Genomic DNA, 27,577 nt, shown 5'->3' with positions numbered 1-27,577 from the left:
TTTACCTGTCCCATATTATAGTATGAGCCCAGCAGAATGGACCTGGTTCAAGTGGTTGTGATAATCTACAAAGATCCTGAGATGACTCGAGCAGATAGTTATCCTATAACCAATCCAGTCCTCTAATGAATGTAATAGAGCAGATTTCACAGTAGGAAGCAATGGGAAATGGGAGGTGGGTTCAGAAAATAGGGGCTGCTGAGATTGTTTATCAGCTGAGTGACCCCAAGCAAATTACTTACTTAATCTCTTCTCCAGAGACTTGCCAAGGGGTGAAGCAATTCAGCAGCTAGCATTAGATGCAGCCTCCAGTACTCAAAGAGAGTTTGAATTCAAAGACCAAAAAAAGTTCACAAACACCCGGTAGTCATTTGTAAACCACCACACTCAGAAAACACTCAAAAGATAGGCTAAAAATTCTGGAAACCAACAAAAGCAGACTGTTATTTAAAAGAATGGGCCAGGTGTAGTAGCTCACGCCTGTAATCCCAGCACTTTGGGAGGTCGAGGTGGACTGATCACTTGAGGTCAGGAGTTCAAGACCAGCCTGGCCAACATGGCGAAACCCTGTCTCTACTAAAAATACAAAAATTAGCCAGGCATGGTGGTGGGCACCTGTAATCCCAGCTACTCAGGAGGCTGAGGCAGGAGAATTGCTTGAGCCATGGAGGCAGAGGTTGCAGAGAGCTGAGATCAGGCCATTGCACTCCAGCCTAGATGACAGAGTAAGACTCCATCTCAAAAAAAAAAAAAAAAAATGGGCCTGTTGTAGTGGCTCACACCTGTAATGCCAGCTACTGGGTGGCTGAGGTGGGAGGATCACTTGAGCCTGGGAGATCAAGGCTGCAGTGAACTGTGATTGCACCACTGCACTCCAGCCTGGGTGAGAGGGAGACCCAGTCTCAAAAAATAAAAATTAAAAAATAGAAGGTGGTGGCCAGGTGTGGTAACTCACACCTGTAATCCCAGTACTGTGGGAGGCCAAGAGAGGAGAATCACTTGAGGCCAGGAGTTTGAGACCAGCTCGCAGCCTGGGCAACATAGCAAGACCTCACTCTGGTGTCAAGGCTGGACTGTAGTGATGCACTCTTGGCTCATTGCTGCCTTGACCTCCTGGGCTCAGGTGATCCACCCACTTCAACCTCCTGAATAGTTGCGACTACATGCACATGCCACCATACTCAGCTATTTTTATTTTTGTAGAAACGGAGGTCTCACTATATTGCCCAGGTTGGTCTCAAACTCCTGGGCTCAAGCGATCCTCCCGCCTCAGCTTCCCAAACTGTTGGGATTACAGGCATGAGCCACTACCCAGGCTCTACAAAAAAAAAAAAATTTAATTAAAATAAAAGGATGGAGGCCAGGCACAATGGCACATGCTATAATCCCAGCACTTTGGAAGGCCGAGGCGGGCAGATCACCTGAGGTCAGGAGGTCGAGACCAGCCTGACCAACATGTAGAAACCCTGTCTCTACTAAAAATACAGAATTTGCCAGGTGTGATGGCGCATGCCTATAATCCCAACTACTCTGGAGGTTGAGGCAGGAGAATCGCTTGAACCTGGGAGGCGGAGGTTGTGGTGAGCCAAGATCGTGCCATTGCACTCCAGCCTGGGCAACATGAGTGAAATTCCGTCTCAAAACAATAAAAAATAAATAAAAAATAAAAGGATGGTGAATTATAGGCTAAAATTTCCCATTGTTATTTAAAAAAATAGCCAAACACAGACTGAATCCCATATCTACCAAAAGTAACATCAACAGTCAATTCAGTGGCTTCATTTTATAAACCATATGGATGCAGTACGGTATAAACTAGGATAAACAACCATGCCCAGGAAGAAAGAATGGTCCCTACAAGAAAGACGTGCATATGGATAAAGGCAAGGGCTGTAAAGGACTAGTTATGTTAGCTTCTTTTCAAACCCAAAATGGAAACTTCTTCAGCCAAGCTCAAATATTAGAAGTCTTGACTTTTTAACAGCACCAAGTTTCAAAACACAGGCACACGAGTTACAGTAGACAAACACATCCTGTTTGCACTTGACTTCCTGTTTTGGGCTATCTGATCTCTTTCCACTGCTGCACCCTAGACCTTCAACAAGTAGGTAACCTTTCATATCTGCTGCCAACTGGTTCACTAGACAGTATTTCAGTGACAATAAAGTACATTATTATATGAGTCAGGTAAAAGATTCACCTAACAAGCACCAAAAACCAATCATGAGTGTCTAAGACACTTTCTGGATTTCCCATGCTTCATACTGACATCTGACTTAAGCAATAAAAACTTAACACAAATAGTGCTGAGATAAGGAAATAAAGCCTGAAACAAAACTTCGAATATGAGGGCTGGGAAAAAGAGCAAGAAAAATTGAAAATGTTTTAATAATTAAACGTTGGCCCCTTTTCAAATGCAGAAGGAACAGATGCCCAGAAGGGAGTGACTGAGACAGTTAAACGGCCCTTTGGTGAACACTGCCTCAAATCCAACCTGCTACCAACTGGACAAAGTCTACTTTTCAGCATTGCAAAAGCCTTCAATTTTAGACACCTAAAGCCTCCACTTCAAGTGTAACTTTCCACTACTTTCAAAGATTTGGTGGTTTCCCAGGCCACATTCAGTTCTAGAAGTAAACACTGGGCAACAAATACCCCAGCTTAATGGACAAGTCATTTAGCCTCTTTGGGTCTGTTTTCTCATCTGGAAAACAGGAAGGTTGAACTACACTCATCTCTAATGTTTTCTCCAGCTGTAGAAAAATTTGAGGATTCAATATTAACGGTTAGCAGAAGTTTCTGTGGTTTCCTGCATTATTTCTTTGGTCAAATAAGATGCCTTTGACATCCCACATCCCACACTGTGAATAAAATGCCCTGATCTACCTCCCCAGTACCGGAAGATTTTTTTTCCCTTTCCCTTTCACTTGAAACATGCATTGGAAAATTTCCCTCTTGAAAGCAATATACTGACAAATTTTAAGTACTGTTCTTTATACATGGTCTTTTATTAAGATGTTAATGTAATCACCAGTCAGTTCCTATGCTGCTCATCTGATTCATGGGGGAACTCAAGCCACAAAAGGATGGAGAAAATCTGACCAGCAGCATGTGGCACACCCACACAGTGACTGCTAATGGGGAGAGAATGAGGCAAAATCTGGGTAAAAAAAAGGGAGTGGTAAAGAGAAGTTCAGTGAGTCAGTGCAAGGGAAAACACAGGTTAATAGAAAAGAAAAGGAAATGTGAAAGGAAGAAGAAAAGCAACAAAGGGAGGGAATCTATAATAAACAATGAGTAGAAACTTAAAAATCTGAAATTCGGTTCAGTTATTCATTCATTCATCCAATAGATATTGAATGCCCACTATGTGCAGGGAACTGAACTAGATACTAGGGGAAAGACAAAGGTCAACCAGACAGATCTGCTCAGTGAGGCCATGGTCTAGTAGGAGATAGGTATGTACACAAACAACTATAATAGACGGCAGAAAGTGTAATGTGCCACAAAGGAGACATAAAAGAGAATTCTCTGCTATGAGACTCAGGAAGAAGTGATTACTCCCAGTGAGGGATCAGACTAGGGACCCTTCATGGGAAGAATGACATTCCAAGCCAAAAGCACAACAGAAACAAGGGTACTCAAGTAGGAAATCAAGATCATACAGGAGCAGTGAGTGAGTAACTGGCAATAGCTAGTGATCCAGAGAGCCATGTCTAAATTGGATAGGTGGACTGGAGCCAGACTGAGTATTCAGAAATTGGCATTAGTATCTGAATTTAAGTCTAGTGGAAGAGGAAGGGGACAGGGAGGAGTTGATGGACTAGGAGCTGGAGGAAACTCAAAAACTTAACCCATAAAATTAAGATAATAAAATCAACACAAAACCAATGTGCACAGATATGTAAAGTTCCTCCAAAGAGACAGAGTATCTTCCAAACCAAAAGCAAGCAAAGGACAAAAAGGCTTGGATGACTATATTAATACACAGGTATTTAAACAAAGAATGTGACCACATCTAAGACTGATAAAGAAATCTGGAAAAAATCTAGAAAAAACAGGGAGGGGCATTTTGACTCCAGAACTGCCCAAAGCCGAGAAATACTAGAGATAGGTGACACAACATCTTCTCTGCAGTGGAACAAGGTTATTTCACAAAGCTTAGATGGGTACAGCATATAGTAGCAGCTAGGGGTAGGGGCTCTTAGAGGCAGAGGGACTTGGTTCAAATCTCAGTTCAGCATCTCATCAGCTTGAAGAGAGCTTGGTTTCCTCATTTGTAAATTGAAGATAATTGTACCTACTTTGCAGGAGGATCACTGGGACAATGAAATGCCCTACTGTATGCAAAGTACTTAATACAATACCAGGCATTATGGGAAACAATAATCTTTTTTGTAACTGTATTCTGTCTTATAAATCCACAAACCATTCTATCTTATAAATCCATGCTCACCAAGCAAGCTTGATATTATTAAATTTGATTGCCAGATCTCTTGATATTGAAAAGCAATTATCCTAACAAATTCCAGAATCCTGTTAACGGAAAAGGAATCCTTCATTCTAAAATAATAAATTGGCATTCCATTCTGAGCTCAATCACTCAAGTCTGAATACAATCCTGTCTTCAAGACTAATTATTTCCAGGTTCTCCACAAAATACATTTTGTGACCCAAGACTAGACTGACGACACAGTGACCAAAATCCTGAGGGGTCATCCTGAGAAGCTAGATTGGCATCACCCTGGCCAGCCCTACCTAATGCCACCCTCGCTCTACAAGCTAACTTGTATAATACTTTCCCATACTTCTCCTCCACCTTCCACCCCTGTCATACCCTTCAATCAAGCACTATAGTGAAGCACTTTACCTTCCTCTCTAACCGTGTAGAGGTCAAATACACCATCTTATCCATTTTTGCATTTTCCTCCATATCCCAATATAACTTGCATCAAAAGAACCACAATAAATATTTACTGTAAAACACAATTTTGCTTAACAACACAAGCCATTGCATTCCACCATTCCCACAAGCTGAGGCCTCTTTCTGATTTATTTTTCCACATCAGATGGGTAATGCACTGACTTTGTAGTAACAAGGCTTGAGGGGGGCACATCTCATACATGTGCATGAAAATCCAATCATAACACTTATGAACAACAAAATAATCCCCTTTCTAATTTACTGAACTCTTACTCTATCCTTATCTTCCCCTCCCTCCCCCACCTCTCCATTCCTAAACTGCCAGATTATTACAGAAAAATCAGAAGACTTTATTTAACTGGGTTGCTAACAAATTCATACAGCTGGGGCTAAGCCATCACTGGGCTCTAAAAACCTTTCATTCCTCTCTAGCTGATGTCCTGATAGGGCTTTCCAAAGAGCAGCGTCATGCAAGGTTTAGGAGCATGGGGCCTGGGTCAGACAGAACTCATAGTCTTCTTTCTGTGTGACCTGTTAAGGTGATTAATTCCCTAAGCGTCATTTTTCTCATCTGTAAAATGAAGTACCTAAAAGAGGTCATTCACACAAATCCTTAACACTAACACAGTGACAGGCTTAGAGTAGGTGCTTAGTAAATACCGATCCAACAGCTTTTTTTTTTTTTTTTTTTTTGAGATTGAGTCTTGCTTTGTTGCCCAGGCTGGAGTGCAGTGGTGCGATTTCGGCTCACCGCAAGCTCCACCTCCCGGGTTCACGCCATTCTCCTGCCTCAGCCTCCTGAGTAGCTGGGACTATGGGTGCCCGCCAGCACGCCTGGCCAATTTTTTGTATTTTTAGTAGACATGGGGTTTCACCGTGTTAGCCAAGATGGTCTCGATCTCCTGACCTCGTGATCCACTTGCCTCGGCCTCCCAAAGTGCTGGGATTACAGGCGTGAGCCACAGCGCCCGGCCAGTGGTCACCAATGATCTTCTGATGGATAAATGTGTGACTCTTTCCTATGTCTTCAACCTTCATGACTCCCTGCAGCCCCATGCACCCAAAACCTACCCAAATTCTTCATTATGAAGCTGTCCTCAGAGGGTTACCAAGAACTATGGACAGAAATATAACTTTAATTAAGCATTAGGCCAGGTGCGATGGCTCACCTGTAATCCCAGCACTTTGGGAGGCCGAGGTGGGCGGATCACCTGAGGTCAGGAGTTCGAGACCAGCCTGACCAAAACGGTGAAAACCCATCTCTACTAAAAATACAAAATTAGCCAGGTGTGGTGGAACACACCTGTAGTCTAGCTACTCAGGAGGCTAAGGCAGGAGAATCACTTGAACCCAGGAGGCGGAGGTTGCAGTGAGCCGAGATCATGCCATTGCACTCCAGCCTGGGCCACAAGAGCAAAACTCCATCTCAAAAAAAAAAAAAAAAAAACATTAATCAGGCTGGATTTTGACGCATTTCCTTGTAACCGAAAGTCACACAGCACTAGACACTGACCATTTGCATCCCTATTGTTTCTAAAGATAGTATCTCTGACATTAGAAGCATAAGGCTTTTTTTTTAAGAATTGCTTGAGATATTTTTCAGATCCCAAATTCTGGTAAAACAGCCGATGCCAACCAGTTTGAACACCCTCAGAGAGAAATAAAATCAACATAATACAGTTTTTTCATCTCCGGGTCCCATTACTTCACCTTTCTCTCTCTGACCACCCAACAATCTCCATATTCCAGCCCACTCCAAAATCCTTAAAAACCCTAGCTCCAAACTCCTCAGGAGGTTGGATTTGCAGTTCCCTCTCATCTCCTCATTCTGCAGCCCAACAAATAAACCCCGCCCCCAGGTCTTGGGTATTGACTTGCCACACATCAAACAGCACACTTACTCTGGATACACTTGAATTCCCCTTACAGACTCCTTCTCCCACACTGGCTCCCACTGCAAGCGCGGTAGCCTGACTTACCTTTGACATCAATGACCACTCTTGCTCCCTTATTTTCCTTCCCTGGTTCCTTCTTTTGCCCCCTACATAGGCCCTAGGGTTCTGTACTCCATACTCTTCCTTCTTCCTTTCCTTCTCTAGTGAATTTTACTTCTACTTTTTTTTTTTTTTTTTTTTTTTTTGAGACAAAGTTTTGCTCTGTTGCCCAGGCTGGAATGCAGTGGCATGATCTCGGCTCACCACAACCTCCGCCTCCTGGGTTCAAATGATTCTCCTGCCTCAGCCTTCTGAGTAGCTGGGATTACAGGCATGCACCACCACGCCTGGCTAATTTTGTATTTTTAGTAGAGATGGGATTTCTCCATGTTGGTCAGGCTGGTCTCAAACTCCTGACCTCAGGTGATCTGCCCACTTCAGCCTCCCAAAGTGCTGGAATTACAGGCGTGAGCCACCACGCCCAGCCTGGTTCTACTTTTTAAATGCATCCTGCAACTATCTCGTTCTATGTCCACTGCCATACCCTGCCCTATCTGCCATGATCCTTCTCAAGAAGGGAAACAAACACTTCCTTACTGGTCCCTTCTTTGTGACTCTCTATTCTCTACAGAGTAGCCAGGGTAACCTTTTATTTAGAAAAAGAATCTTTGCTTGTCACTTTCTGTTTTAAGCCTTCAATGGTGTCCCACCACCCTTTTTTTTTTTTTTTTTTGAGACAGAGTTTTCACTTTTGTTACCCAGGCTGGAGTACAGTGGTGCAACCTCGGCTCACTGCAACATCCACCTCCCGGGTTCCAACAATTCTCCTGCCTCAGCCTCCCAAGCAGCAGGGATTACAGGCATAAGCCACCATGCCTGGCTAAAATTTTTTGTATTTTTAGTAGAGATGGGGTTTCACCACATTGACCAGGCTGGTCTCAAACTCCTGACCTCAGGTGATCCACCTGCCTCAGCCTCCCAAAGTGCTAGGATTACAGGTGTGAGCCACCATGCCCAGCCCCACCACACTTTTGAGTGAAGGCTAGACTCACTATCTAGCCCACAAAGTCCCCCATGTGATGTGGGCTCTGCCTGCCTTTTCCACTTTACCTCATGCAGCTCTCCCACTTCACTCACCTCGCTCTGTCCTTCGGTCACCTTCCTTCAATTCCTCAAAAATTATAAATTATTTATTGCCCCAGGGCCTACAAACTTGGGTTTCTTTTCTGGCTGAAACATTCTCCCTAGCTCTTTTCACAAGACTGGCTCCTTCTCAGACTGCAGTTCACCTTCCCTATAACATAGCTGCCTGGCACACAGTAGGAGCTTACCAGGCATTTGTGAAAGGAACAGATTTCACATTCTCCAGTCAGGTAACTCCCAAAAGTGAATATCTGGAATCAATCTCACCCTTCAGATCAGTGCTGCATTTCTAAATGCCTGCTAAATTTCCATACCTCAAACTTAGCATACTAGATATAAAACCAACTCTTCCATTTTCCCAAACCAGTTTCTCCAGTTTTCTGAAATTACATGAGCAATATGATCCACAGTTTCTACTTTAGAACAATAAATTTCCCATTCAGTTGCTCTACCTGTCCAAAATTCCAATCACCTTTAAAGCTAAATTCAAATATCACTTCATTCATTCACGCATTCAATCAACCACTTATTCATTCAACAAGTACTTACTGAGTGCTTTTTATGAGGCAGACACTATGTTAGATACTCGAAAGCAAAGCAGATGTATTTTTGTCTATTATACATCAAACAATCATATAAATATTGAATTATGAACTAAAAAAAAAGTAATGAAGGAAAAATGCCAGAAAACATGAGAAAAAAATGAGAGGCATCAAGAAACACTGTTCTGATGATGGGCTGATTTAATGAAATATAATTTACACTAGGCAGACTGGAAAGAAGAGCATGCTAGATAGGATTCAATCAAGTCCTGGAAGCAGGAGAGATGAGATCTATCTCAATGTACATATCATCTTGCCTTACATATTATATCTATCTATCCCCCCCCACCATACTCATTTTACTGATAGTTACCTGAAAGAAAGAACATAGAGTGTCTCTTATGTGCCAACACAACACCCCCAGGAGACACTGAGTCACTGGTCTGGTACCTAGGAGCTTATGCTTGTAAAAAGCTCCCAGATGACTCTATATGCAGCCAAATTTGTAAATCATATGCCCAAACTACCCATTTAATAAACATATATTGATTATTCTCTCATGAAAAATCTCTTAAGGTCAGTGTGGTAAATTGTATCTAAAATTGGTGGTAGGCCAGGTGCAGTGGCTCACGCAGGTAATCCCAGCACTTTGGGAGGCCAAGGCGGGCAGATCATAAGGTCAGGAGTTCGAGACCAGCCTGACCAACATGGTGAAACCCCGTATCTACTAAAAATACAAAAATTAGCCAGGCGTGGTGGCAAGCAACTGTAATACCAGCTACTCAGGAGGCTGAGGCAAGAGAATCACTTGAACCCGGGAGGCAAAGGTTGCAGTGAGCCGAGATTGCGCCACTGCACTCCAGCCTAGGTGACAGAGAGAGACTCTGTTTCAAAAAATAAAGTTGGTAGCAATAATCCCAACCACATTGCATGCCCTTTTGCAATGTGATTTTTACCCTCTATCCTTTAGAGGTGAAGTCAATGTCCCCTCCTCTTGTATCTGGGCTATAATTGTGACTTACTCTGACAAAAAGAATGGGGCAAAAGTGATGATGTATGACTGCCAGGCCTAGGTCTTAAGAGATCCTGCAGCTTCCATTATGGCCCAGCCACCATGTAAAAGGAGCTCGAGCTAGAATTTTTTTTTTTTTTTTTTTTTTTTGAGACTGTCTCGCTCTGTCACCCAGGTTGGAGTGCAATGGCACAATCTTGGCTCACTGCAACCTCCACCTCCCGTGTTCAAGCAATTCTCCTGCCTCGGCCTCCCAAGTAGGTGGGATTACAGGTGCCCACCACCATACCCAGCTAATTTTTGTATTTTTAGTAGAGACGGGGTTTCACCATGTTGGTCAGGCTGGTCTGGAACTCCCAACCTCAGGTGATCCACTCACCTCGGCCTCCCAAAGTGCTGAGATTACAGGCATGAGCCACTGCGCTCGGCCACTCGATATAGGTTTATAAGTGATGAGAGACCAAGAAAGAGAACTCACAGAGAACCAAGATATCCCAGCCAACAGCTAGCTCCAAAGGTACAGACATGTGCAGCCTTCTTGGATCCTCCAGCTCAATCAGCATCATATGGGACAAAAAAAATATGTCCTCCTTTCCTGAATTACTAACCCACAAAATCATAGGCAATAAAATGGTTGTCATGTTATGCCACCAAAAGTCTTTGGGTAATTTGTCACACAATAGACAACTGAAACAGTCAGAAATTCAACACTCTCTTGGGCAGTCATTCAAACATTTCCCCACTTTGATGATCAAAAAATTCTTTCTCGTATTCATCAAAATTGCTCCTCCTTCAATTTAAGACCATTTCCTCTTAAATCTTTGAAGTTCATGAAGAATAATTAATAAAAATCCCCCTGGCAAAAACTATTCTTGTATTTGAAGATGATAATGAAGTTATCCCTTAGCTTTTCCTTCTCTAGGCTAAAATCTTTCCCTCCTTTTTAAAACTTATAATGATAAGACCTATTTTTCAACCTTTTAATCATTTTAATTATCCTCTCAAGCATGAGAGACCCAAAATTGAACACCATATGCCAATATCTAACAGAGATTATTTCCTAGCTCTAATGGTTCAGCTTTTTATAACGGAATTTCTCATAGTCCCAAATATGGCATTTTAGCACTCCAAAAGTTGTGAAGTGATCTAAAAAGTTAATTACTGACTATAACTATAAAAGGTTTTCTGCCCTTAACACTCAGCTTACTCCATTTTGGGATGACTGCTTTCATTCACCAGCCTGGTTTGATACTCCACCAGGGCAGCAGGTTTTCACAACTTCCAGATATTTGAAGTATAAAAGAAAAACTTAAGAGGTTGGAGTAGGCACACCATTAATCTCAATCAAGGTCTCTAACCACAACCAGGGCCTTCCCATAGGTCAGGCAGGTTCAGAGTACCTCCTCCTCCTACCTTGATGATAAAGTGGCCTTGTAAAAGGCAAGACCGTTAGCACTTGCCTATCAAGCAAAGGCACCATTTCTGTGGAACCTGATAGAGTATATTTAACTACTATATTAAGAGACAAACCAGCTGCTTAATGCAGTGTAAGAACCATGTTTTCTCTCTGAGTCTTACCTGAATGTATATATGCTTTGGTATCAGACTAGCTTTATAATCACTGGTAAAATAGGGATAATAAATAAAGCCTACCCAACGCAAATAAAACCATATGAGGGAAATAATTTTGTAAAACACCATAAAAATGTCATGATATTGTGGGACTAGATCTCAGCAAACCCTTTAAATCTTCAAATTAACTTTGAATGATTACTTGATGGTGGCAGGTAACACATACAAAATAAGCAGCCATGGGCTCATGTTCATCAAATAGGAATGAAAAACCATGCCATCTAACAAAAAAGCTTATAATATTGCAAAGAATAACAGTTTGACCCCGGAGATCCACGTCAGCCACTCTCTCTGATGGTGCCAATCTCTAGTCCAGGGACACCAAGTTCAGTCAAGGAACTCAACAGTCTAGTGGAAGAGACAGACAGTGCTCTCTGTCAGAAAAGACAGAGAAGTCAGAGAAGATGCATATATGAACTAAGTGTCCTGAGGGATGAGTATCTTGCCAGTTAGAGAAGGGAGAGTCCACTGGGAAAAGGCAGAGTCCTAAAAGACATGGTATATCCATGGAATGTTAACATGAGAAGTTCAGTGAAGCTGGAGAGGAGAGAAATGGTCAGGGGAGAGGGAGATGAGATGGTTAACAGCAACATGTAGGAAAGAATCCAACTGTGAAAGCTTTTAGAAGTCAAGCTAAGTGGAAAACAGGGAACAAATGGCACCTTAAATGAAAAGATTAGATGTGGACTTTAAAAAGATAACTTGGGCAACAATATGGAGAAGATAGGAGCAAGGAAAGACTTATGGAGGAGTGGCCATTTGATAAGGGTCTGAACTAGGAGTTACAAACTCAACTTCCTAGAGGCAATGCAGGTAAAATGCTAAGTCTTCAGTGTGTAAGATGTCAGAAAATGGTGGTATCTGTAATCTTTGAAGAGTACAGGCCTTCTCTCTGATGGTGCCTAAAAGTATTCACACACAAAATTTTAAGCCCTTAGGCTGATTGATTGATTTTTGGGATGGAGTCTCCTTCTGTGCCTAGGCTGGAGTTGAGTGGCACAATCTCGGCTCACTGAAACCTCCACCTCCGGGGTGCAAGCAATTCTCTTTTCTCAGCCTCCTGGGTAGCTGGGTACCACAGGCACTGGCCACCATGCGTGGCATGCTTTTTTTTTTTTTTTTTTTTTTTTAAATACAGACAGGGTTTCACCATGTTGGCCAGGATGGTCTCAAACTCTCTTTTTTTTTTTTGATATGGAGTCTCACTGTTGCTCAGGCTGGAGTGCAGTGGTGTGATCCTCGCTCACTGCAACCTCCACCTCCTGGGTTCAAGTGATTCTCCTGCTTCAGCATCCTGAGTAACTGGGATTATAGGCACGTGCCACCACACCCAGCTAATTTTTTGTTTTTAGTAGAGATGGGGTTTCGCCATGTTAGCCAGGCTGGTCTCAAACTCCTGACCTCAGGTGATCTGCCCACCTCGGCCTCCCAAAGTGCTGGGATTACAGGTGTGAGCCACCATGCCCAGCCTGACTTTAAACATCCAGTTTTGACCTCTGGTAAATTAAGGCAATGACAGTGGGAATGAAGAAAAGCCACACATCAAACAGTACTCCAACAAAATCAACAGGGTTTAGCACATTTAAAGATGTGAGCATAAAAAGAATGAACAAGGCCGGGCGCGGTGGCTCACACCTGTAATCCCAGCACTTTGGGAGGCCAAGGCAGGTGGATCACGAGGTCAAGAGATCGAGACCATCCTCGCCAACATGGTGAAACCCTGTCTCTACTAAAAATACAAAAATTAGCTGGGCATGGTGGCACGTGCCTGTAGTCCCAGCTACTCAGGAGGCTAAGGCAGGAGAATCGCTTGAACCAGGAAGGCAGAGGTTGCAGTGAGCTAAGATCACACCACTGCACTGCAGCCTGGGCGACAGAGCAAGATTCCTCTCAGAAGAAAAAAAAAAGAGTTGATGAGAGGATCAGAGTTGAGAAAGTACAGTACAGGCTCTTGCTCATTCTACCCTTACTGAGAACCTACTATATGCAACGTACCATGGATACAATTCTAGCAAAGCAGACCCTGATTCTCAATACATACTATGATTGGAGTAAATACCAGGTTCTCCTGAGTACTCAACCCTGGTAAGTAAGAAAAGGCTTCGTGGAAGAGGTGACTTCTAGGCTGAAACCAGTTGGCCAGATTAAGCTTGGGGAAGGTGTGTAAAAGAACGCTTACATATGCTAAGGTCTGAGGTGAAAGAGAACGTGGGCAATTTGTTGGAATTATAAGGAGCAGAAACGTAATTTGGAGGGTGATGACTACCTAGAGATATCATAGTCTGATTAGGTGAAGGACTCAAAAGTTTGGCGATGAAAAGCAGGAGGGAGATAGAGTAGTAGCCTAGTAGAATTAGAGATGAGGGAGGTTCTTCCTATTAATTCAGAAAGGAATATGGGAACAAACTCACTGATAAGACAGTGTTCTCCACAACTCAATATTTAGTTATTAGGAAGGCAACCAAATGCCTTCACTTCTTTTCCTTTAACAATGGCTTAGTTTGACTGAAGTGTTTCTCACAAGATACACACAAAAAAACAAAATACAAGAGCAAATGATGGATAAAGCTGTAAACCTAACGTTTTACTTTTCTAAGATTTATATCATCAGTGATTTAATTGGACCTAACTCCACATCCAGAACCCAAATGAAAGAAAACTTGTGGCCGGGCGCCATGGCTCATGCCTATAATTCCAGCACTTTGGGAGGCTGAGGAGGGTGGATCACCTGAGCTTGGGAGTTCAAAACCAGACTGACCAACACGGCAAAACCCTGTCTCTACTAAAATACAAAATTAGCCGGGCATGGTGGCGCACATCTATAATACCAGCTACTTGGGAGGCTGAGGCAGAAGAATCACTTGAACCCGGGAGGTAGAGGTTGCAGTGAGCCGAGATCACACCATTGCACTCCAGCTTGGGCAACAAGAGTGAAACCCCGTCTCATAAAAAAAAAAAAAAAAAAAAAAACCTGACTCACTTCTGAAGACAGGATTTTCCCAGTTTCTAATGCAGCTTCATCTAGCTAATGAAACTTAAGAAAACAGTTTGAGGTTACCTGATTTTGCCAGTTTCAAAACATTGCCACGACAGAAAGCAAGCTGTCTCTAGTTCCTGTGGCTGAGGTCACTGGAGCCATGTTCAGATGAGATCATCTCAGGAATCAAGAGCAGCAGCTTTCATGTGAAGTGAATGGTGCCGCCTGGGGATGTATCTTTGGTAAGCAAGATTGCAACACAGCAGGGAGTTTACCCAGGGCAGTGCTGACTCACGCTGGGCAAAACTTGTATTTCCCAAACAACTCAGCCTGAACCAACCGCAGTCAAATGCAACCTAGGAAAGAAGAGGCACCTCACTGATTGTTTTAAATCAAGTGCTGATTACTGGGGGCAGGTAAACCTCATTCCCCCACTACTGGTAACTTGGCCACCTCCAGAGCCCTTACCCAAAAAGTTTCAGTGGCCAGTTTCTAAAATTTTATCTGGAAACAGGCTGGGGCTGGGGCCAGCAAGATTACTGAACATAGCAGGTTCACAGCTCTGAAGATTTCCCCAGGAGGCTGATAAATAAGTCACTTTGCATTTACAAATTAGAACATCTGGGTCAGTGGACTCAGGGAACTTGCCCAGTCATCATTAGCCAGTCAAATCATTAGGGTGAATTTTTGTCAGTTCTAACCAGGCTCATTGTTCTTTTTTCCCACTATGCCTCCTCTGACCTCTCTATTTCTTTAGACAACTCAAGTTCTCTCATTAAGATAGATGCACTGGAATTTTTTTTTTTTAATCAGCTGCCACATTCTCTATGCTAAAGCCAAATCATTTACCATCACACCTACTGGATGCATAGGGAATACAGAAGACTATGAAAATCACCTTAACACTTGCTCTGAAAAGAGAAATCCCTAAATTTATGTCAATTCTCATTTATTAGCCTGCTTATTTAAAAAATCAATCTAGAATGACTGGCTCATCAACAGCTATTAATTACTGAATTTGCCCTGACAGGCTAGAATTGACATTGGTGTTATACCAAAAAAAAAAAAAAAAAGATCAAGTCCTTGCTTTTTGTGTGCTTTAATTTGACAAGAGAGAAACTAAAGTTCCTATTAGATCCTTCTGTTTCCTGCTTAAAATGTATGACAGTTCCCCACGGCCATCAGCTATTTCTTAGCAGGGCATTTGAGGCCTCTGCACCTAGCTTCGTTCATCCTTTAAGGTAGGTCTCACATGGCATGAACTCTGGATGTAGCTGCCAACTCAGCTTGTCATTCAATAATCTTAGGTTAATTAAAATGTACGTGCAGACAGAATTTGAGTTTAAAAACTACACTACTTAATTTTCTATTCAAGGAGCTAGTTTTAAAAAGTTATTTATCCAACTCACTTAATTCTCCTTAATTACATTATTCCAGTAGGATAGCCACGCTGAGCTTTTATAAGGTATTATAAAATGTTCCCTGTTTTATTTCCTCCCCTTCAGTGTTTTCCTTTCAGAAAATGGCTTTGTTTAAAGAAGTTTCTCTATAGTACATGTTAATTAGTCCTTTCCAAATGATAAACACATCTTTATAGCAGCTGACAACCATTATCTCTTCAACCACACTTTAAAAAAATATTTCTGTAGTTGATGATAAGTTACAAATTCTAGTATGAAACAACTCTCAAGGTACAGACAAATATGGAACCTCCTTCAGAAAAAAAAAAAAATGATTAGAAAAGCTCCTGACCTGTTCTATATTTGTGAACTTTAAATAAGAAAGAGGGCCGGGCACAGCGGTTCACGCCTATAATTGCAGCACTTTGGGAGGCCGAGGTGGGCGGATCACCTGAGGTCGGGAGTTCAAGACTAGCCTGACCAACATGGAGAAACCCCCATCTCTACTAAAAATACAAAATTAGCCAGGTGTGGTGGCACATGCCTGTAATCCCAGCTACTTGGGAGGCTGAGGCAGGAGAATCGCTTGAACCCGGGAGGCAGAGGTTGCAGTCAGCCAAGATTGTGCCATTGCACTCCATCCTGGGCAACAACAGAGCAAAACTTCGTCTCAAAAAAAAAAAAAAAAAGAAAGAGAAAATCCAGACAGCACTATGCCCAGGAGACAGATACGAACTATATGAAGAGCAGCCTGAAGGCCAAAGGCATGGAACTCCTAACTTGACTAAGAGAAACACCATTGAGCAAGTGAACAGAGCTGCTGCAGCTTATCATTCCCCTCTTTGGGACTCTGATACAGTTTTAACCAACTGCCCCAAATTATAGCCACACTCCATCCTAGTTCTTCCTTTTAAAGTGGAAAGGTTGAGGATTACATTTTAGAGCTTAAAAAGGTACTCGTTTGAACTAGTGGTTTCAGGCACTTGAGGTTTTATGAGGTTACATGAAAATTATGAGAATATGAGGCTATGGGAGAAATAATAACTGTGGCTTTCTGATTAAGTTCCTTCAATACATTATTTTAAAACTAGCCAGGCACGGTGGCATACACCTCTAACCCCAGCTACTCTAGAGGCTGGGGCAGGAGAATCGCTTGAACCCAGGAGACAGAGGTTGCAGAGCCGAGATTGCGCCACTGCAATCCAGCCCAGGTGACAGAAGGAGACTCCATCTCAAAACAAAAAACAACAAAAACAGAAAATACGTTATTTTAAAACTCAAGTAACTTAGCACCCAAAACTATTTATGCTTTTTTTAATAGGGTGGTCTCAACAGATATTTAATGAGTGTGCATGTGTGTGTGCCCATTGTTTCATTTGAACAGACATATGTGATGTCATTGACATCCCAGATTTACTTTCTTTTCTGCAATAGATCTTGACATTCTAAACAATAAGCAGGTTTCAAAAGAGAAATTAAAATATCCATTTCTCAGGATTCTGTAGTCTTCCAAATCCACAGAAAATTACCAAATACATACAGAAGATCTGGGAGGATGCACACAGCAGGGAGAGCACTGTAATGGGAATAAAGATCAAATAGCTATGTTTAGCTTTATCCAAATTACCCCCCAAAAATCATGAATTTTTTTACAACAAGCATATATTCAAATATGACTTGGTAGTTTAAAATTCAGTTAAAATTTTAAAGTTTGTATCACTTACAAACTGCTTTACTCTCTCTTCACACTCTTTCCTCTCAACATCTCCCTTTTATCTACTTCCCTACCCCCAGCATCCTAAATGATACTGCACATTTCTTGTTTTTAACAAAATTAATCTTACTTGTGTCTACATCCTTTTTCTAACTGAGAAGTCGGTGAATGGATAAATGCACATTTCCAGGAATCAGTGCCTGTCTCACCTTGTTGATAATTAATGATTGCCAAATTCTAATCTTGGTGTTCAGTGACCTCACAACCTTTTTTTTTTTTAACTATAGAACATAGTATTTAAGAAAAACAATATGATGGCAACCAAATATTTATCATCTAATAAATCACAGAAATTAAACACGAAAAATGAAGTAAACTTTATGATACTCAACAATTAACTCTAGGGGTACTTAAGAATCAACAGGGGTGCTTATTGAAAATGAAAATTTCTCCTCCCAGTCCCTCAGACACTCTGAATTAGCAGACATAGAGGGAGGCCCCAGAAACTGAATTTTTTTTTTTTTTTTTTTTTTGAGACGGAATCTCACTCTCATCGCACAGGCTGGAGTGCAATGGTGCAATCTCAGCTCACTGCAACCTCCACCTCCTGGGTTCAAGCAATTCTCCTTCCTCAGCCTCTCAAGTAGCTAGGATTATAGGCGTATGCCACCATGTCTGGCTAATTTTTGTATTTTAAGTAGAGACAGGGTTTTGGCATGTTGGCCAGGCTGGTCTCGAACTCCTGACCTCAGGTGATCCACCTGCCTCAGCCTCCCAAAGTGCTAGGATTACAGACGTGAGTCACCATGCCTGGCCAAAACTGAATTTTTAATAAATATCTCTCTCTTCCAAGCCTTTTTTTTTTTTTTTTTTTTTGAGACAAAGTCTCGCTCTGTCGCCCAGGTTGGAGTGCAGTGGCACAATTTCTCGGCTCACTGCAACCTCCACCTCCGGGTTCAAGCGATTCTCCTGCCTCAGCCTCTCAAGTAGGTGGGATTACTATGCACCACCACGCCTGGCTAATTTTTGTATTTTTAGTAGAGACGGAGTTTCGCCATGTTGGCCAAGCTGGTCTTGAACTCCTGGCCTCCAGTGATCCGCCCGTCTCAGCCTCCCAAAGTGCTGGGATTATAGGTGTGAGCCACTGCACCCAGCCTTCCAAGCAATTCTGATACAGATGGGCCTTGGATCATGTTTTGAGAAAAAGGACACAGCTATGTTCCCTAAGCACTGTTTAGAGTAAAATGAAAAAAAGTTTTTTCAAAGACCTCCAAGCTGAACAGCAGTCACACTGAGCAGGTCCTAAATGTAAGTCCCCTAACCCACAAGAACCACAAAAAATACAAACTGTATTCACTTTGTTGGTTGGACCATTATTTTCTTCAAGCCTTCAGAGACAATTATCCTAACTACCATTAAGGATTTCACTTATCACCACAGTCTTGTTATACTGAGACATTTTCACACCTGGATGTGATACAAGGGGCTGAATGGAATTTTTATGGCTAAAAATTAAAGTTCACTTGACTCAACAGAATAGTCAAATAAAACAAAGGAGAAAACCTCCCCCAAAGGAACAGGTTGAAAGTAGAGGCTTTTGACTTCCTGATGAGCCAATTTTGCCCAGAAATTCAAACCATGGGATGCTATATAGCTCATATGTCTTGACAGTGCCCAAATGTCAACTTATCGCCAGAGTATCAGCCAGTGCAGGCTTACAGTAACATTTGGAAGCACAAACCTGCTGTATAAAATGGCCTCTCCTGGGAGATAGAGGCTGTCGCCATGGCAGAGATCATTCCATCTTGGGGCCAGAAGGACCAGGCAGTCCCTTTAATCTTTAACGAGCCACTTTCACATTTAGATACAGGAACTGGCACTGCATGAGGCTCAACCTGCTTCACAGCACTTTGCTGCAAAACAACCCCCCAGTTGTGTGAGGGCATGCTAACCCAGTCTGTCCCCACTGGTGCAGTTACCAGAATCTATTCTATAATGCAATTGTGAGTACTTCATTATCCACTATGGTATAATACTTCATAGCTCAGAAAAGGTATCCAATATCAAGAGGCTAGCAACTGCCTACCTCAGGCACAATGAAATACTAGGTTCCTGTATGTCAGTAATTGAAAAAGTAGCAAGCATGCAGGAAAAGAAAGAATCCAGAGGGGTCAGGACCCAGCCTGAGGACCCGATGACAAGACTGGGAGAAAGGAAGTCAGCAAGAAGTCAGCAACATGACCAAACTGCTATCTTGGGCAGCTCATTTCAGAAACCCAGCAACAGAAACCTTGGAACCATTTCATGGGTATAATTTTCTATATAAGGCTATTTCTTAGTTTTCTGGTTTTTTTCCCTGAGCAGCTAATACAGTAGAAGGGCAGGGAAAAGACCCCTGTCATCAAACTCCATCACCTAAATTCTAATAGCTTCATAATGAAGTGACTTAGCAGGCTCATGTCCTATTACTACCTTGCCGCAGTAACCATACTCTCAGAAAAAAGATTCTGTAATTCAACTCTGAAGATTGCCTGAATTCATCATTCTTCTTTTCTGTATACCTCTGAATTCGTCTCTTCTCCTAATACACACACTCACATGCTCTGTCTCCCTGACACACATGCCCTGCCTCCAATAAGTCAAAATTCCTAAACGTCTACCCTGGTTTCCACTAATAATGCCCCAAGATTAACTTACCTTTGTTCATGTCCCCAAGTCTAGGGGGCCTTTGTCAACACGTGTTTCATCTTAAAGGGTGATTTCTAGCCAACTAGATAAGATTACCTGTTCACCTACAGTTAATCTTCAACCTGGTTTCTGCAGGCTATAGAAATAAAAGGATACGACTGCACAGCTTGAATGTCCCATCAAGGTAATCAAAGTAATGGAAGAGGGAGAGAAGGCAGAAGGAGAGATTTCAAAATAAAGACTGAACTGTGTACTTCAGTAGTACTTAGGAAAACACTCCATCTGACTAAGCAGCTGATGAGTAGACAAATACCCAAAGGACTGTGCATTCTCTGAAGATTATTGTGCTCACAGTTCTCACTTCCCCCAAGGTTCTGCAAGAGATCACATCATAAAATCAGCCTTGCATTATTTATAATAAAGTGGAGAGATGCATCCTAACATCCAGTATTCTACTGATTTACTCACAAATAAAGCTAAAACCTTATTTCAGCTGAAACCCATGTAACAAGGAAGAAAACGTATTTTCTTTAGGTCTTTCAAAGGTACCTCTCTCATCCCTTTTATAACAGAACAGACAAGGGTTGGAGAAAGGAACCCAAAGCTCCATCCCAGGTCCTAAATGCTTTAAAAATTTCACATTAAAAAATGCTCCATAATACATTACCCATTTGAAAAAAAGCACTGTGAACAGCAGGGGGGGATATATATTTAATTATATATGATAGATACACACATACATATATATACATACACACCGAGAGAGGGAGAGCACGCGCACGTGCAAAAGAGCGAGCGAGCACGCACACATATACTAAAACCATTTAATAGCAGTTATTCCTAGTAGGGATGGGGGTCTAACTTCTACTTTATGCTATTTTAGCTGGGTTTTGTTTTGTTTTTCTGAGACAGTTCTCACTCTGTCGCCCAGGCTGGAGTGCGGTGGTGTGATCACAGCTCACTGCAGCCTTGACCACCCTGGCTCAAGCAATCTCCCACCTCAGCCTCACGAGTAGCTGAGATCACTGGTGCATGCCACCATGCTTGGCTAATTCTTTTATTATTTGTAGAGATGGGGTCTCAATATGGTTCCCAGACTGATCTCGAACACCTAGGCTCAAGCAATCCGCCTGCCTCAACCTCCCAAAGTGCTGAGATTATAGGTGTTGAGCAGTTTAAGTTAATCGTATTAGAAATAAAGTACCTAAGACCATTTGATAACATAAACCAAAACAATTTGAAAAAGTTTTTAGGGCCTTTGGAAGCCAAATTTTGAGTACATTTAAAGCTACAGTCAGAGAGGCAAAAGTATAAAAAATTAACAAGAAATTCACAGTTTTGAAATTGTATTATTTGTCTATGGGCAGTACTGTACTGGGAGTGCTGTGCTATCTATTGCTGGGTAAAAAGAGTTTGTCTAGGATCTTGCTGTCAAGGAAACCATGGCAGGGGTGCTAAAAAGCCAGTCAGCAGACCACTGTGACACTGTATGGAGGCAGATTCATTCAGAGAGCTAAAAATACAACTCAAAAATCTTCTATCTTTGTCAGTCGAATCAGTTTTACTAAGTAATCTGATGAACTTAAAAACCAGATATAACGCCTATTAGAATAGCTAAAATTTAAAATGGTGGCCAGGCACGGTGGCCCATGCCTGTATTTGCAGCACTTTGGGAGGCCACGGCAGATAAATTGCTTGAGGCCAGGAGTTCGAGACCAGCTTGGCCAACAGGGCGAAACCCAGTCTCTACTAAAAATACAAAAAATTATCCAGGCATGGCGGCACACGCCTGTAGTCCCAGCTACTCGGGAGGGTGAGGCAGGAGAATTGCTTGAACCTGGGAGGCAGAGGCTGCAGTGAGCCAAGATTATGCCACTGCACTCCAGCCTAGGCTACAGAGCGAGACTCCAACTCAAAAAAAAAAAAACAAAAATTTAAAAATGATGACAATATCAAATGCTGGTGAGGATGCAGAGAAACTGGATGTCATACACTGCTGGTGAAACTGTAAAATGGTACAGCAACTCTGGAAAAGAATTTAGCAATTTTGGCCCAGTGCGGTGGCTCACCCCTGTCATCCCAGCACTTTGGGAGGACATCGTGGGCAGATCACTTGAGGTCAGGAGTTCAAGACCAGCCTGGCCAACATGGTGAAACCCTGTCTCTACTAAAAATACAAAATTTGTCTGGTAGTGGTGGTGCACACCTGTAGTCCCAGCTACTTGGGAGGCTGAGGCAGGAGACTTGCTTGAACCCAGGAGGCAGAGGTTGCAGTGAGCTGAGATCGCACCATTGCACTCCAGCCTGGGTGATAGAGTGAGTGAGACACTGTCAAAAAAAAAAAAAAAGTTTAGCAATTTCTTTGGAAAACTGAACATACACTTACTTACCTTAAGAACCAGCAATTTCATTCCTGGATGCTTAACCCAAAGAAACTAAAACTTGTGTCCACACAATCACCTGTACACAAATGTTCATTATGGCTTCATCTGTAATAGCCCCAAACTGGTAACAACTAAAATGCCCTTCAGGTGAATAGTTAAACAGCCTGTGGTATATACACACCATAGAATACTACTCAGAGATAAAAGGAACAAACTATTGCTGCCACACAATAACTTGGATGGAGGGTGTGACACTAAGTGAAAAATGCCGGGTTCAAGACCAGCCTGGGAAACACAGTGAGACCTATTGCTACAAAAAATACATGCGAGGCTGGGCGTAGTGGCTCACACCTGTAACACCAGCATTTTGGGAGGCTGAGGCAGACAAATCACTTGAGCTCAGGAGTTCAAGACCAGCCTGGGCAATATGGTGAAACCCTGTCTATAAAAAAAATACAAAAATTAGCTGGGTGTGGTGGTGCACACCTGTAGTCTCAGTTACTCAGGAGGCTGAAGTGGGAGGATGGCTTGAGCTAGGGAGGCAGAGGTTGCAGTAAGCTGAGATTGCGCCACTGCACTCCAGCCTGGGCAACAGAGCCAGACACTGTCTCAAAAAAAAAAAAAAAAAAGTTCCAATTGTTCTATGCATATAAAAGTAAAAAACAAAAAACCCAGTCTTAAAAGGTCACATATTGGGTCACATACTGTTATGATTCCATTTCCATAATATTTCTGAAATGACAAAATTATAGAGACACCGAACAGATTACTGGTTTCCAGAGATTAGGACAGTAGGGAAAACGGATATGCGTGATAATAAAGGAGTAGCACAAGGGGGATCTTTGTGGTGGTAGAACAGTTACGCAAATCCATACATGTGATAAAACAGCAGAAAACTACACACGCACATACACACGCACACACACACAGAGCACCATATCAGTTTCCTGGTGTTGATATTGTACTATGGTTAAATGAGACATAACCAATGGGAGAGAAACGGGTGAAGGGTACATGGGAACTGTGTAGTGTTTTTGCAACTTCCTGTGAATCTATAATTACCTAAAAATAAAGTATAAAAAAAAAAAAGTGGCCGGGTGTGGTGGCTCACGCCTGTAATCCCAGCACTTTGGGAGGCCGAGGCAGGTAGATCACCTGAGGTGGAGAGTTCGAGACCAGCCTCACCAACATGGAGAAACTCCGTCTCTATTCAAAATACAAAATTAACCAGGCGTGGTGGCGTGCATCTGTAATCCCAGCTACTCAAGAGGCTGAGGCAGGAGAATCGCTTGAACCCAGGAGGCAGAGGTTGCAGTGAGCTGAGATTGTTCCATTTCACTCCAGCTTGGGCAACAAGAGTGAAACTCCGTCTCAAAAAAAAAAAAAAAAACATGAAATTATTCAGTCAACTGTCCAGCCACTACGGGGAACTAAAAAAGGCAAAATGTTTATAAAGTATAGCATGTTTCATACTATTTTGCAGTCTCTACTATGCAGGAGAGATGATTATTTAAGCATAGATTGGTTGTCGGCCCAACTATCTGAAATACATTCCGGCACTACCTGTGCCCTATCCATCACAATATTTTTATCAAGCCTCACCAAAGCCATGAGTAATGGGCCAGAAGGCTGCAGAAGTAACTAGTCCAGAATGAATGAACTCTCACTGCAATTTTAGCTCAGCAGATGGTGCCTGCTATCAGAAACATCCAAAAACCACAGCAATTAGACAAATAAGTTGTGAAAGATGTGGTTTCCAGGTAAGATGTGACAGGCTTCTTACTGCAAATAGTTTTTCTTATAAAAGAAGAAAGACTGGTGGGAGAGATGGTGGAAAAAATGAAAACAATGTTTCTTCTATGATTCTCTGGCCCATCCTCACAGGACTTCATATGTAGTGAAGGCAGAATATTTGCCTCAAGCCCAGATGACCAACTTTTACTTTCTACACTGACTCAGGCTTCTTACTGAAAATGGTATATCACCATTTACTCCACTAACATCACTTACAAGATGAGGCCCTATGGGGCACTAACATCTATGTATCTTATGTGGAATTCAATTCATTGGGAAGGCCTATTGACAAACAGGAAGACCCCACACACAGACACAGACACACACACACACACACACACACACACACACACACACACACAAAACATAAAAAATAACCACCAGTGAACTCTTCTCTAACCTAATGCTTTATTTATTTAGCCACATGTGCTTTTAAGGGTGACTGGCTTACATATCAAAAACGTTTATAATTTTAGAATAAACTATAAAACATCCTTCAGCACTAACAAAGCTAAAACTAGTAAAATAAGTAACAAGTATTGCTAACATCATTTTTAAATCACATTCCACACAAGTAGGCCCATGTAGTTTTATGAATAAAACTATTCTTTTTTATTTTAAGAATTAAAAAGTGATGTTAGTGGAATAAATGGTGAAACACCATTTTTAGTAAGAAGCCTGAGTCAGTGTAGAAAGTAAAATTTGGTCATCCGGGCTTGAGGTAAATATTCTGCCTTCACTACATATGAAGTCATGTGAGGATGGGCCCAGAGAATCATAAAAGAAACACTGTTTTCATTTTTTCCACCATCTCTCCCACCAGTCTTTCTCCTTCTGTAAGAAAAACTATTTGCAGTAAGAAGCCTGTCACATATCTTACCTGGAAACCACATCTTTCACAATTTATTTGTCTAATTGCTGTGGTTTTTGGATGTTTCTGATAGCAGGCACTGCTTGCTGAGCTAAAACTGCGGTGAGAGTTCATTCATTCTGGACTGGTTACTTCTGCAGCCGACATATTTGTAAAGACTTATTCAAAAGGTAATCATCCTGACAGAGTGTGAGGCAGCTGTCACCCAGCAGTTGACAGCTCAACCTTGACAGCTGGAATACTTGGGTTCCAACACTGTGAGGCTTTGGGCCCCCTCTTTAATTTCTCTGTGCGGCATTTTCACATTTGTGGAACACAGATAACACCTACACACCTCATAGGATTGTTAGGAGGATTAAACTTGTTAATACAGCAAAGTCCCTGGCACCTGGAGAGCACATAATAACTTGGTAATTTTCCTACAGGTAAAATATGGCACAAAGAGAAGTATCACATAGCAAAAGAAGTGCCAGTCTTTTGATCAGTCTTACACAAATTCTCCCATACTTTTAGACAAGAATAAGCCTTCCCCTAACTCCCACTGAAGAATGCATACAATTTCATTCAGAAAAAGTATCATCTGACACAGTGGAATGAGTGAAATAAATCCTGCTGAGCATGCCCAATGCTTCCCTAGCTCCTGTGGCCAACATACAATTTCAATAGGAAAGGGGATTGTTTGTAAAGACAGTTTTATAACATCTGTCACCAAACAACAGTGAAGTTCAAAGTGAAAATTCAAGATTTCACATAGCAGGCAGAGGGACTTTCAAAAACATCTGTCCTCTCACTCCTGTTCCCCATCCCTCTTTCCTAATCAAGGTTATAATAACGCAAGCCCTCTGTAAGCTGGCACACAAGCTGACAACATGCTACCCTGCTGAACAGTCATCAAGGAGGAAAGAAAGGCCCAGGGGGCTGCTACAACATTTCCATAAACCTCTCATCCTTAGCTAAAAAGGTAAATTTGTTCTAGGGATGCTTAAAGAAAAAACACTTGACTGGCATAACCTAGACACATGCAATACCTTTTTCCCATTTCTAGTTTTCTCAAGTATTCAGGGAACGACCATCGACATTTTTGGAATCAGAAACAAATTGTTTCCAAAAGTGTTAAGCAGTGCTTGTCCAAAGGCCCCCATATAGCTAGTAATTTAGACAGCTGTGTTAGGAGCCACAGAAGCTGCATTTTCTAACCAGTATTGCTTGTGAACAATTGAAACTTTCTCCAGTGCAAAGTCCAGACACAGGAAGCAGTGTTCTCCAAAAACATTCAAACAGTTTCATTATTGTTTAACTACCAAAATAACAGCTCCAATAATCTATCAAGTTTGACATTTCATCCAACTAAGCAATTAAACCAGGATGAAAAGCATGCATGGAGAGATTTCCCTGCCTGCTCCAAATCAACACTAATTTTGACATTATAACCACAAAAACTAATAATGCATCCTCGTAGATTATTCACAAAAGGCTTCTAAAAAGCAAACACAAAAGTGTCTCGAGGAAATTGCACACCCCTAAATTTTATTTTCTGTCTCCCATCTTTAAGCATCTTAACTGTGAGTTAAGTTACAGGCCAAGAAGTTAGAAACTCTTTTCCAGTATTTAGTCAAAAGAGGGGAATATGCCTCCCAATACAAGCACCCAATGCAAATTCTATCAATTTATCCTTTTTTTTTTTTTTTTTTGAGACGGAGTCTTGCTCTGTCTCCCAGGCTGGAGTGCAGTGGCATGATCTTGGCTCACTGCAATCTCCACCTCCCATGTTCAAGGGATTCTCCTGCCTCAGCCTCTCGAGTAGCTGGGACTACAGGCGCGTGCCACCACACCCGGCTAATTTTTGTATTTTTAGTAGAGATGGAGTTTCACCATATTGGCCAGGCTGGTCTCGAATTCCTGACCTCAAGTGATCCGCCCACCTCAGGCCTCCAAAAGTGTTGGGATTACAGGCATGAGCCACCATGCCCGGCCTCAATTTACTCTTAAATATATTAAAGGTTGGCTACTGTGGGCACATTGCCTATAGGGTAGCCCTGCTCTGCAAGGAGCAGTAATTTTAAAAATAATAGTAAAAAGGCCGGGCATGGTGATTCATGCCTATAATTGCAGCACTTTGGGAAGCCAAGGTGGGAGGATCACCTGAGGTCGGGAGTTCCAGACCAGCCTGACCAACATGGAGAAACCCCATCTACTAAAAATACAAAATTAGCCGGGTGTGGTGGTGCATGCCTATAATCCCAGCTACTTGGGAGGCTGAGGCAGGAGAATTGCTTGAACCCGGGAGGCAGAGGTTGCGGTGAGCCAAGATCGCGCCATTGCACTCCAGCCTGGGCAACAAGAACAAAACTCCGTCTCAAAAAATAATAATCATAATAATAATAATAATAGTAACACAAGCCAGATGATGAAGGGAACATCATCGTCTGGAAAGCATCACAATAAGACACGACAGGACCTACCACCTTGAGAAGTCGACCTGTGGCAAATGTGGCTATGCTGCCAAGCGCAAGAGGAAGTATAACTGGAGTGCCAAGGCTAAAAGACAAAATACCACTGGAA

The 27,577-nt window shown here is 42.2% G+C and overlaps 1 protein-coding gene and 1 non-coding gene across 3 annotated transcripts in view; both read right to left on the bottom strand.

Annotated features, from left to right (window-relative positions):
- Positions 1-27,577, bottom strand: part of RFFL (ring finger and FYVE like domain containing E3 ubiquitin protein ligase) — an 80,303-nt gene that overhangs the window by 40,341 nt on the left and 12,385 nt on the right. The window contains exon 1 of one of the 2 annotated variants that reach the window (XM_055388491.2): positions 14,246-15,856. The exons of the other annotated variant lie outside the window; for it this stretch is intronic. The gene's annotated coding sequence lies outside the window, so the exon portion shown is untranslated. Of the gene's footprint in view, positions 1-14,245; positions 15,857-27,577 lie in introns of those variants that run through there. 2 annotated transcript variants of the gene reach the window in all.
- Positions 5,064-5,170, bottom strand: LOC115934874 (small nucleolar RNA U13). Its single transcript, XR_004070611.1, has one exon. It is a non-coding gene; the product is annotated as a small nucleolar RNA U13 (small nucleolar RNA).

The sequence above is a fragment of the Gorilla gorilla genome, chromosome 4 (assembly GCF_029281585.2).
Source record: "Gorilla gorilla gorilla isolate KB3781 chromosome 4, NHGRI_mGorGor1-v2.1_pri, whole genome shotgun sequence".
NCBI lineage: Eukaryota > Metazoa > Chordata > Mammalia > Primates > Hominidae > Gorilla > Gorilla gorilla.
This window is presented reverse-complemented; position numbering and strand designations above follow the sequence as displayed.